Below are 14,349 nucleotides of genomic sequence, written 5' to 3' on the forward strand. Positions count from 1 at the left end.
TATTTAATTCACCATGAATTATGGAAATATGTTTCTATCGAGTCCTAGCTTAATTATATAAACTATCTGTCCAGTCACGACCTACTGTTCTTATTTTCTGTTTTAAGTTTGAATTAAATTTGCACTCACCCGGATATTTCAGCTACAGTATTATTGTTGTAGCAGCGATACGTGTAAAGTCGGTTTGGCTGAGTTGACAATCCTTGGTCGTTGTTCGTTGAGCTCCAAGTCGTACCGATTGTCGTGGTAACCATAGCTGTTGTAATCTGAAACAAAAAAAAAACGACTTTAGTATATGTTCTAATTTTAGTAAATTCTAAATATAAATTCTATTTTTTATATTTTTTGCACTGAATTTATTTTGATTTGGCATCATAGTGGTTTATTCCAAATGGTACGTCTTTCCCAGTGACAACTGAATTCTAAGGAACCTGTAGGGGAAATAATACATTAGTATTTTTATCTTGTTTAAGTTGATAGTAACATTTTCTAAAGGAATTTCTTTATTTATCTATTTGTGAATATTTTAAAGAAAGTTTTGTTGTAAGATTTTTTCTTAAGAAAGTTTTACTTTTTCTCCACAATTTTATTCCTAAGCTAATATCTAAAGAATTTAATTTTTTGTTTTGTGTCAAGGGTAAATTTAGTAAGTCACATTTATGTTAAAACATCGAAACTCACTGTTACAAACATAAATTATACAATTTAACTTCAATAAAATACCATCGTTTTCTTTTCATCATAATTTTTCTATATCTATTACAATTTTTAAAAAAAAATTGACGATTTACTTTTTCATTAAACGTGAGTAAAATATTTATTGGAATACAATTTTTATAACTGATATAATGATTATATTCCCAATTCATCTACTGCCAGGAGTTATATAATGACGGTTACCTCGAAATAATAAGACCAGATTATAATTCCGGCGTTATTGAAATACAAATAAGACTCTAAACTATTAGTATTAACTATTTTATTACGCACAAAAACACTAACACAGTAAAATGCTAAAACAATCTTATTTCCTTATCAAGTTTTCTTAAAAGTTTTGACCTATAGTATTTTGTATAAGGAATATAATATCAATAATTTTCAAAACAAGGTTGAGGCATAATTGATTAAGATCTAAAACAAAGACAAAGGTTCTAGGGACACTCTTCAGTGTAGAAATATATTTGAAATTTGAATCCTTCTGTACATTGTTTCAATTCTAAAAAAACTTTTAGCGGCATATTAATTCTTTAAGAATTAAAATAACAATATGTCTTTTCCCACATTCGTCAGTTTTAATGCGAAATGTTCAGAAGTAATCAGAAAAACAACAAAATACTTTCAAATTTGTTTAAAGGAACGACTTATTGTAAAAATCTGCAATACAGACAAGTACGGGAACAGATATAATATGTACTTCCAATAATTTTTCTACTGCGGACGCTTGTGAATTTAGTTAAAGTTAAATTTATTGAGACTTTTTTGAAACGAACCCAAATTATAAAAACCATGCTTGTGAACTTAATACGTCCCGTATTTAAAGTGTAAGATGTCTTCGCTACTAAAGTAAGAATTGTCACCCAGACGTTTTTGAATGTGAACATAAGGTAAACAAATTGACCAACTGTATAAACTTCGTTATGATCTCTACGACTGTTTACCCCAACGAGATGTTCTAGCTGGACATGTAATTAGAGGTAAGAAAACATTAGCATAGAATGTAATTTGCATTATTTATAAATTCAATTTTAATTTTTTGTTTTCATAAAGCTAAAGCCACCGAAAGCTTCACAACATTTCCAATGGAATTAGTAGAATTGCAAGCGGCAGTTGTTAGCTTATACAAATCTGCTTGGTATCCTGGCAAATGTTAGAAAGTTGAGATACTTTCGTTAAGTAATCAAAAGACGCTACGGTAAATATTTAACTTTTATACAGTAACAAAGGAATTACGACAAATTAATAAGTAAATTATTTATATGCCCAGCAAAAAAATTTTGAAGTTGTTCAAGAAGAAGGGATATTTTCATGATTTCTTTAGTACGTATTCAATTTAATGCGTTCTAAATACATGCCTAAATTCTAATAAATTTTTCATAAGTGAAGGCATGAAAAATTGCACCCAATTCACTCATGTAACTCTACTATAGGAACTGTAATATATCACTATAATTTGGTATACTCTTAGAATTTAAAGGAAACGTGCATTTCATACAACAAATTTAAAAATAACATTAATTTTATTAGATTTTTGTATTTAATATTTTTTAAATTAGTAATATTAAGCCCATTTTAACATCTTACTTAATAAGAGAAGGAAAAAAACCAAGTTGACTGACTGATTTTAAATTATAATGGGTATTTTTACTTCAAATGAATTTTAATGCAATTCAAAATTTGTTTTATTTTGTTATCACATTTAATTTTTATCAATATCATGCTAAAATATTAATTTAAATATTAATAATTAATTCGTAATACCTTTAATAATGCATTTTAAAATAAATATAGTGCACCAATGAAAATTCGCTTGAGAATCATCGGATGTTCATTGGTTGTAAGCACTCATTTTAATGCCGAACTATTTTTCCAAATACGAACCCATGCACGCCAATGACACGCTAATGTTAAAATCATGCATGTTTCACCTAAATATGAACCAGTTCATTATCAGTTGAACCCATGCATTTACTACTTTTTTTGCACGCCTTTTTTTGCTGGGTATTAAAGTCGCTGTATGCTTTTTGGATTATTTGGACTTATTACAAACTGGAGACCAAAATGGTAATTGGTTTAAGAAAATAAGTAAGAAAGTTTAAAGAAGCAATTAATACACTTTTGGTATTCGCCATCCTGCCTATTATCAGTTTTTAACTTGTTCAAAAATATAAAGGATTTCAGATTCTTCGACTTTTACATCGTAAATTCTGCAATTGATATGAAATTAAAAAATCGAATGAGGATCCTAATGACTTTATATCTAAATACATATGTATTAAAGTCCTGCACAAGACAACAATTTGTTATAAATGTGGTGTGCGCTATCATAAAAGATCATCAAATTTTGGTACAAGATATTTTTTAACAAATTGCTATCTTAGGCAGGAATTTATTATGTATTGATAACTTTTCATTACTGCTTGTCCAAATTTCAAAACTTTAAAATCGTTTCTCTAAATATTTTGATATTGTGGCCAACCGAGTTACTGCAATAAGTCCTTCAATTATTGATCATATTGAATGATAACAATTATTACGAATTCTACACAAATTCAAAAAATCGAAGTACATTTAAAAATATATCTTCGATAACTCTTCTGTTGTTTGATAGATACTTGAAACTTCTTTAGGCAAGAGGTAAACCCCTATGACAACATTAATTTGTGAAATAATATGTAAAGACCACATATCACTTTTTTTTAAAGACTCGACGCTTTTGCCGTTTTTTATTTCAAATGCAAAAAGAAGATTCTGGACAAATTGTTCCTTTTTCCCGTAGAAGTCTAGACCTACAGTTTAAAATATTTTTAATTATTGCTGCAACAATTTATAACAAATGCCACATCTCATTAGATGGGAATGATTTAAAAAATGTTTCGGTCATTAATGAAATGTTTGTTGAGCATTTAATCTAAAGTGAACAGAATTGTAAAATTGTGTATACTTTGTCTACACACATTAGCAGAATTGTTAACCATATATGGCTCTGTGAACTCGTTTATTAATAAAGTTCTCAAGAATAAAATAAATAAATAAATAAAAATGCATTGAAGATCGGACTAGAAAAGCAATTGCAGATGAAAATTTATTTTGCCAAAGTAACCACGGCTACAATAATTTCTAAAGTAATTAGCAAATAAGCAAATAACACATCTCTTAAATATTTTTAACACTCGTCTCGTTTTTTTCTTTAAAATGTGTAAGTATTGTTTTACTAAGAATAGGTAATAAAGAGTATATTGTATTGATTGACATTGAATAAATGTTACAGATATTGATTCTTATATTCAAGATAAACATTTCCAGATCTAAATAAAAGTAGACACGTTAAACATAAGCCGTCAGAACAAAAATGATAATATAACATATACACTTTTCTTTCTTTGAGAGTTCTTAGTATGTATAGGATCTTAGAAAGTTACAATTATAAATAATTTATGTTATAATTGTCGCATCAATAATTAAAAATTAAACCTTTATTTTGCGAATTCTCAGTATATATTAACTCCACTTTATGTCCTATATTGTGCAGTTATTATACCGTTTTTCAGTTTAAACTTAGGTTAAATTGATTTTCTGTTATAACAGTAATCAAATCGTCGATTAGTTTCAAGTAAAAGTTTTATCGATGAACATTTTATTTAAATACATATCCACCTAGACAAAAATTTGCATTTTTACAAAATATACTGTTTCATTAATTTTATTTATAGTAATTTAGTGGAATTTTGCTAGAAATGTTGACTTCTCTTCTTAATTCTAATTTTAAGTCATATTAATGATTTTTCACTTACAATTTTATATTCAAAATTGGAAACACTCTTTGAAAATATTTTTGTGACCAATTTTTAAAATAGTAACACAATTTATAAAAAAATTACGGAGGACGCGGAAAAGTAAATGACGGTAATATCAAACTTTAACTATATGTCTGACTAGTAAATAGAATCCACCACTAAATTTGATACCCAGTCCTGAAGCTTTGAATATATTCTTTAATAGCAATCTTGGCATATTTATCGCATTATCTACAGGATTTGTTGGCAATTAACTCTTTTCTATTATCTTTGGGACCATTTGAAATGGACCATGATCACGATGAGTTTAGTGATTCTTAGTAAATCTAATTTTACAATGATATAGAACTCCAGCAAGTTGTGTTTCCTTTTATCAACAATGTTTTAAATTCGACTATCTAGCTTTAATTGACTACAGAGTAGAGTACTCTATAATTGTGAAAGTAGCTTAACAATAGGATTTGAAATAAACAATTTTGCAAATCAAAAAGTGGGTATCTTCAAAACCTTGAAATATACTCTTTGTCAACCAAGTTTTTGCAAAAGCTTTAAATAATATTAGATGAATGTGAAAATATAGTAACAGCAAACATTAGCAGTATGTATTTCAAAATCTCTTGCAATGTAACCTGAGATTTTACTCTAAAATAAAAACGTCTTTAGTAAAAGATGAAAATCTCTACTACAATTGTTGTTTTGGAGAAAGGGTCTTAAGTTTTTTCATATGAATATATACATTTTGTATAAATAAAATCAATAGAGCGAAATATTTATATGTAAATAAATATTTGAATATAAATTATTATTCTAATTTTATATTCTTTGGAAAATGCTGTACTGCATATTACATTAATTTTGAAAAAATAAATTATTATTTGACTATTACTGCCGATTTCTCTAAATGCGAAAGAACATTTTCTTTCTTACAAATATATTGAAAACAACAAATAAATTTAAAATTTTGTTTTCAATATATTTATAAGAAAGAAAATGTTGTTTCGATATTGTGAAACAGGCAGTTAATCTCTTAAGTACACCTTTATCACATAAGTTTTAATCTATCTTCTATTTATATAAATAAAAGAGTAATATTTTTGTTCGTAATCGATAAACTTAGGAATAACTGCACGGAATGCTAAAAAACATTAAATTGCGTCGCAGTATTACATTTTAAGCAACCGCCGAAATTATTATTGTAACATTTGAGCGTTATATAGATCTTTACGTGGAGAGTCCATATGACCAATCAAGTGTCTGAAATGAGGACCGGACACTACTCATATTTTATAAAACTTGAAGAGTTTGTATTGTCATTGAAGGATTGAGCAGATGTGTTAAGGCTGCACGTCAATTCAGGGAGAAAATCATGTTTATTTTGTACACATCCGTATACCAGATAACAAAATCTTATAATATCGAATGTCTAAAAGGCATTCAAACATAATTTTGCCTTATTTAGTACATCAGAGTAAAATAAAAACTGTATTATTTTGTGTTATAAATGTCAGAAAAATTATTTTGAAATTTTACTCTGAAGATGAAGAATAAAGAACAACTTTTTATAACCAATTAACATAAATTTGTTCACTCGCTATTGACTGCACGATTTTTTCTATTTCAAAAACATTTAAGATAAAACCAAAGTCGTTTTTGAAAAACTTTCAGCTACAAGCTCCAAACGTCAGCTTCACCAATGAAAAAATTACAATATACATATACACTTGGTGAAGAGATAAAAACAGTTAAAAAGCCAATCTTCCAAAAAAAAAACTTTAACCTATGCACCAAATGAATTTCATATGTGTTAGGTATTTATCTCCAAATTTTATGGAGTGTAATTTCCCTTCGTTCTTGAGAGATTAATTAAAGAAGTATAAATCCTTTTGTGTGATCTATGAATTATTATATCACCTCAGCGAATTCGTTTGGTTTATTGGGAAACTACAATTTACAAGATCTATTTAAGTAGGCTTGCACTCACTGTTCTCCACTGATGTTTAAAATATGGTACTTAAAATTGCAACAAAATTTGTTTTCATTTAATAAAAAAGTTAATCTTGATTTCCCTAAAAAACAGCGTATTATAAATCAATTTCAATAAATAGTTTTTTAAATACCTTTATTATTTAAACTCAACTGACCTTTTATTCAATTCGACTCGAAATAATCACAACATTCTAAGTCTTAAAGCTTCTAAGGATAGATTCAAGAAATTATTTATGTTCTACCAAGATGTATTGAATCATCTTTAAAATTAATATAAAAGTTTGTTCCCACGACTTTAAAATTAAATGAATTATGATATTCTGAAACAAATTAATGTAAAATATGTACATAATGTTTGCCCACTAAAAAATTTACATTTTTGTTTATATTGCTCATGAGCTATAAGTGCGATAGAAGCGAAACGTATCTTATTTATAGCAAATTTTATGTCAAAGCACGTCCAAATTTTAATTCCAAAAACGATTTTGCACAAAATGCTTCAAAATCGCACAGCAAGGTATACTGATTTTGGTTCCGTAACTAAAATTTTCAATAATTATGGTTAAGTCGGTGTAGTGGGTATTACAAAGGAAAATTACCAGTCCGAATATTAATAGGTTCGGGAAGAAAAAGTGGCCTCAGCAACAAAATATTTAAACCATACAATTTAATTTCGAGATGTGTTTATTAAATTCGAAATTGAAAATCGAGAAATGGCTTGAAAGTTCCTTAAAATATTTTCTTAAAAAATACCGTGCTAGTTTGGTCAAATATAGAATTCATTCACTATACAAATGTAACAACATAGTGGTGTGATACAAACAAAATACATTCATATCGTTCATTTACTACAAGACCTGCATAAATTAAAAAACTTCGTTTTAAGTAAAACAGCGTTAACCGCTTTATAAAATTTCTTTAAATATCTTTCAAATATATTTTTGAAAATAGGAAAAACTATATGCAAGACTATATTTTCTAATACTCAGTTCAAAAGGCCAGAATTTTGGATTATGCAATTCTTGTAGTGAATGAGAGATGCTGGATATTGATGAAAACAAATTTAAATTAGAGTAAAAAGATGACACGAAGTGCTCTAAATTTTCGAAATAACTTGCGAAGAGCATACTTCGTGTGTACAACTGTATGAAATTGCCTTGAACGTTAGCAACAAAACACATCTATTATTAAAAAAGATAATAAACTATATAAAATAACTATAGGACAATTAAATTGTACTGTATTGATTATAAATAAATTCCTACATACAACAGAAATGTTTATTCCACTAAAAGTTTATTAAAATAAACAGTCAAAACCAATCAATATGTCATACGGTAACTATATGGAAAATAAAACTCCAGACAGCAAGGTAGCCAGCAGCTTAGGTGTAAATGTTCACAACATAGACGTGTTAGTCCAGGAACTAAACGACAATAAACTACACAACACATTAAACAATAGACTAGTATATTAACTTGTGCATGGACAAGCCAATAGACTAGTCTGTATACTATTTAATATTCTAGTTCAAGTCTAGTCCATATTCTAATCCATAGGTATGTTGGTACATTTTAAAATTTCAATTTTCAATGGATAATTTATGTAATTTAATAAAGAGCAAATATTGCTAATGAATTTAAAAGGTATTGTCTTAATGGAATGCAATTTCCTTCTTTTTAAAGAGTATGTTGGTACATTTTAAACAACAAATATTGATAATGAATTTAAATGGTATTGTCTTAATGGAATGCAATTTCCTTCTTTTTAAAGGGAAAAGAATGGGTAAAATTTTAGCTGTTAGTCCAGAGACTACACGACAGAAACAATAGACTAGTATATAAAGTCATACATAGACCAGTCCGTGGTCCAGTCAATAGACTAGTCAGTATACTAATTAATCACCCTATTCTGCATTTCGATTTGAAGCTCCGTCGCTAAAATAACAACTTACTAAAACATAGTTACGATCGTAATGCAGAATACACACAATCGTATAGCGATGAAATAAATTGGAATTGCTTCTTCTTTTTCCTACGATTCCGTTTTTTGTTGGAATACCAATTTTCGATCGTAGGGTAACTGAATGCGGAAACTTAATCGATATGCAGAGTAGGGTTGAATATCCTAGTTAATAATCTATTCCATCGGTATGTTGGTACTATTTTAAAATTTTAATTTTCAATGCTTGATACACTCTCTTTCCATGTATGAATGCGTAGTAAAAACTTGGCTACAACCTGGATTTAAGGTATGCAAATGATTGCGAAACTAAAGTAAATCGATATGCAGAGTAGGGTTGAATATCCTAGTTAATAATCTATTCCATCGGTATGTTGGTACTATTTTAAAATTTTAATTTTCAATGCTCTCTCTTTCCATGTATGAATGCGTAGTAAAAACTTGGCTACAACCTGGATTTAAGGTATGCAAATGATTGCGAAACTAAAGTAAATCTTGCAAAACTCCTTAGTAAATCAAATAAACTTTTTAAAAATACAAAACCACTTACATTATTTGTCCCAGATTGTTAAGAATCACCAGCTACCACGTTACTGCCGTTGGCCGTATTAGAAAGAATTATCCCACGACTTATTTTTCTTAGTTTTTTAGTTTAACATTCTTTTTGGCATTACTGCTCTTTAGCCACGAAGTTATATTTTTTCTAACAATTAGCAGCTAAACAATTGGAGAAAAAAATCCGTTTACAAATTATATTTATATTTTGGACACAAATATTTGAAAGCTAATTGCGTTTCGATGATTTACACACACTTTGATAATACCGTTTTAATTAGTGTTGTAAAACGTTTTCATATTAGTGTTGCTTAATGCAGAAAATATAAAAACTGTGCAACATATAATGTTGAAATAAAAAGTCGACTTTTTGCATTTATGAAAAGTCGACTCTTTGACTTCCGATTTTTTAAATTGTTAACGAACTGATAATGTAAAATGTATAATGTTTTCAGGATTATAAATAAAAAATAATGGCATTCGCGTTTATACCCTGATGGAAACCATTTGAAATCAACAGTTTATACACTGGTTGGGACCGTTTAATACTAGAAGCGTTTTTACCTGGTGGAGTTCATTGGAGTGCCACCGAAAACTCAAGATTTACTTACTGTTTGAAGGTTCCTTGCTTCCTATATGAAGGTATATGTAGGTCGACTTGGAGGATTTCCTTAAAGCAACGTGGAATACCCTGGCGTTAGTAAAAAAAGAAAAAAGGTCTGGGTAACCTTTCGAAATTAGTGAATGTAATACCGTGTCTATCTGAAATAAATTGGCTTTGATGTTATTGATTGGTATAACAAGGTATCGTAGAATATGGATATCACTTTGTCTTAATCGTGGGAGAGATATGAAGTCATCAAGTCGAAGTCTTTTGCCTCTGATCGTTATGTGCTCATTTGATCCTAATTACCTGACCCGATTATGGTAGCGAATGCCTTTATCATGTCATCAATTGTGTTCAACATATCGCCATAATATGTTAATATTTTCATAATTTGTTTTATATATTTACCAATTACACTGAATTTTTCTTGATTTGGCATCAGTGGCTTATTCCTATTGGTTCTTCCCTCTCAAAAACAACAGGATTTCAAGGAACCTGTAGGGAAAGAATACATTAGTATTTTTTTTTTTTATTTAGTTTAATCGTTATCCTGTATTTATGGGTTAAAATTGATCAAATCGTTTTGAGTGCTACAAAATTTTACTCCTATTGAATATTTTTTTAAACAGACATTTATTGCTATTTATGATTAGATCAACCAAAATATTACATCAATTTGATTTCTGTAAAGAATGTTACCATTGAAGTATTGTATGAACTAATTTTATAGGTATATGGTATACTTTAAGTGCATTGTGAAGATTTGGAGTCATTATGGAATTACCTAATCCAAGGTGAAACGATTTAATTATCGATTAATTTACAACATTTCGGATATATCGGCCCACAATTGATATGTATGATTAATCGGGATCGGCATCGGAATGAAATATGACATTAAGTATCATTTAGCACGAATGTATGGCAATAAGTTATATTGGAGCATTTATTTATTCATTCATTAATTTACAATACAAAGCCTATAAACATTTGTAGAAAGTAACAAAATTATTTCGTAATGTACAAGATTTTATTAGTTTACGAAATATAATAATTTTACTATTTTTGTTACTTTCGTAAATATGTAACTAAAACATTTTAATGATATCATTAAGCTTAAACATCTTTTAATGAATTGCAAATTTAAAACTATGCATTTTCAAAACTCTAAATTTTTTTCTTTTCAAAAATTATTTTGAGGAAAATGTTGAACCACTTGCATTCAAAAAAATTAATAAGGTTTTAACAAAGTTACTACTTCTGATTTTATAGTTATTCCGATTCTCATATATGTATGTATGTATAAAGTGTTGTTCAAATGCTTTGTATTTCTTCAGTGGTTTTTTTTTTTTTTTTTTTTTTTCAATTTCAATTTCAAATTCTTTATTTCAATAACCTAGCCTATATAGGCCATAATCGGTTATAAATTTCTACTTATGAATAGTTTACATAAAAATGATTTTTTTCATACTTAAAATTATGATTTAAATAAAATAAAATAAATGTATGTATAAAGTGTTGTTCAAATGCTTTGTATTTCTTCAGTGGTTTTGTACCTGAAGTAATATTAGTTTTTTAGTATTTTCTTTATTATTTATAATTCCTCATGACTTTGTCTTCCCAAAACATTTTCATTCAGAATATTAAAAGTTCATAAAATGTATGAATTTGTACATGAAAATTTTTTGTTTTTTTTACTCATTTTCGTTGATTTTCATAAAAAATTGAAATAAATGTCCGTTACCTATTAATATCTTCCTTTTTTAAAAAACAATCACATATTAGCAAATTTTTATGATAAATAAATAAAAATATTGGAAAACAAAATATGAAATAAAAAACATCAGCAAATGTAGCTAAACATCCATTCATCAGAAAATTTTGCAAGTTACGCGCATATTTCATTGTTTTCAATCTAAAAATCATAAAGAAATAAAAAATTTTCCAAAGAAAATTTCAAACATTTTTTTAACAAATATGTTGAAAAATATAAAGAAAATCTTTAATATTTTAAGTGAAGGCTTTAGATTATGTTTAAAAATATAAAAATGAAAAAATTCATACAATTTAGGTACTTATTCTCAAATATTTTTAACTTTAGTCAATGGAAGCAGTTTATAATATTTATGCTGAAACCTTTTTCTGTGAATAGGCTAGTGGCTTTATTCATAATAAAAAAAACTAACTAAGAAGCTGCTATCATTCCCTCATCAGAATTTACACACAAAAAATAGCAGCAACGTAGTCAGCAACTCGTTTTTCATTATGTATAAGGCCATAAATGTTTCCGTTATATCTGCTATTGGAACTACATACATATACGTGCACTACCGGACAAAATAAAGTGCAAAATACTCATTCTATATCCTTTTAGCGAAAAATCTGTTAAATGATTATAGAATATTGAAAATTTTTTTAAAAATCTTTTCAAATTAGAATCTCTAAAATTTGGAACGCGTTGCCTAGAGACTTAAGAAAATTTTCATTTACACTAAATCAATTCAAATTGAAATTATTGGAACAGGCAGAATAGGCACCTTAAAATGTTGTTTCAATTTTTTACATACATATAATATAATTTCATTAAACTGTATTTCAAGCTGTTAATTTTTTGGACCTGAATACATGTATGCCAGCATTCATTTTTGTGTACATATGTATGTATTTATATGTTACTTATTTTTGATGTTACTTAAACATTTATAGATCTCATTGATTATTTTTTTTTCTAATTTAATTGTACCATTTAAAATTTACAAATGTATATATTTATATATTTTTTTGCTGTTTTGTAGTTTTTATAAAGCTAGTAGCTTTAATTAGCCATATAAGGCCCTAAGGGCTCGGTTATGTAAATGAAGAATTAATAAAAAAAATCATTTAGTTTATATACAATGCTACAAAAATAACAATAAAACTGAATTATTGTTCTTAAAATTGTTCTGTATAACATCTAAAATTAAACTAAATTCACTTTTTTATCGGACAAAATAAAGTGTAAACTAAATGAATTTAAAAAAATTTTCGATATTCAATAATCATTTACCAGATTTTTCGCTGAAAGAAAATAGCATGAGCACTTTTGCACTTTATTTTGTACGATAGTGTATATACAATCATTTGGAGATATTTGTTAATTTACGTAATTTGAAGTACAAATCGTCATATGAAATCCAAAAAGCCCTAAGTTACATTGAACAAATTTTTCAGGAGAAGCAAAAAACCTTCTAAAATGATAAATAAACCAAAAATGTTCAACATTTTTTCTTTGAAAAAAATCTAAAACTCTTATAATAATCTCTAAAACGCAAGGATTCGCTAAAGGTGTCATTTTTATTTTTTTATTTAATGCCAACTTACAACATTTTACAATTTCGAAGTTAAAAATTCAAAAGAATTTTAAAATTTTTATGAATTTTAAGGTAACTTTAGAACAAAATCTTTTAGAATTTCTTTGATAGGGACGTTGAGTTTAATTGTAGGTGTGTAAAATTTAGCAGGAATATGTATTTTGATACGGTGTATCATAATCAATCAAAAAGTCGATTTTGATCTTTTTGTAACTTAGGGCCTTTTGGATTTCATATGACGAAATATTGTTAATGGATTTAAAATGTGTTGTCATTTTATAATTTCTATTCTTTTTAAAGGGAAAATAATGGGTCAAACATTAGCTGTTACAACAACATAGACAAGTTAGTCAAGAAACTAAACGACAATATTGAAAATTTTTTTTAAAAATCATTAAGTTTATATACAATGCTACAAAAATAACAATAAAACTGAATTATTGTACTTAAAATTGTTCTGTATAACATCTAAAATTAAACTAAATTCACTTTTTTATCGGACAAAATAAAGTGTAAATTTTATATATAAACTAAATGAATTTAAAAAAATTTCGATATTCAATTATCATTTACCAGATTTTTCGCTGAAAGAAAATAGCATGAGCACTTTTGCCCTTTATTTTGTCCGATATAGTATATACAATCATACAAGAATATCTTGTAAAACACCTTAGTAAATCAAACAAGCCTATTAAAAAATACAAACCAACTTACATTATTTGTCCCAGACTGTTAAGAACCACCACCTACAACGTTACTGCCACTTGAGTTGGCCGAATTCAAATAAATAACCGCACTCTATATTTTCCTCAAAGTTGATTTACTTTAAAGGGTTTCTTGGCGTTACTACGCAGTTTTAATTTTTTCTGGATATTAGCAGCTAAACAGTTGAGTTAAAAAAAACCGTTTACAAATTTTATTTATAAAATAATGGAAAGCTCATTGCGCGTCGCTGATTTACATACACTTTGATACATTACTTAGTATATTATTATTTTTACGGGAAATTGTTTTTAACAAAGTAATAACCAGGATGCACTAAGTAAGGTGAAATCGATAAGGTAGCAGATTTTTATTTGTTTATTTAAAAAGTGCTTGGGTTATGTCAAAATAAATTAATTTATTTTTATTCTAAAAAAAATTATATTTGTTTTTCAAAATTTAAAATTATGAATTCAAATGTTCATAAAAAGTGTTCAAATAAGAAAATTCAGATGAAGAAGCATTAAAATATTGTCCTGCTGCAGATACAAGCTAAATATAACGACGGTTTTATAGGTAATATTATGAAATACACAAAAACAATTTCTTTCCAATGTTTATTATTTTTCAATTTTAGAAATTTTATTATGACAAAACCCAACTCTAGACAACA

This window comes from Lucilia sericata, unplaced genomic scaffold, assembly GCF_015586225.1.
Source record: "Lucilia sericata isolate MDLA Ls3-8-SP2 unplaced genomic scaffold, ASM1558622v1 Contig000126F_arrow, whole genome shotgun sequence".
Classification (NCBI taxonomy): domain Eukaryota; kingdom Metazoa; phylum Arthropoda; class Insecta; order Diptera; family Calliphoridae; genus Lucilia; species Lucilia sericata.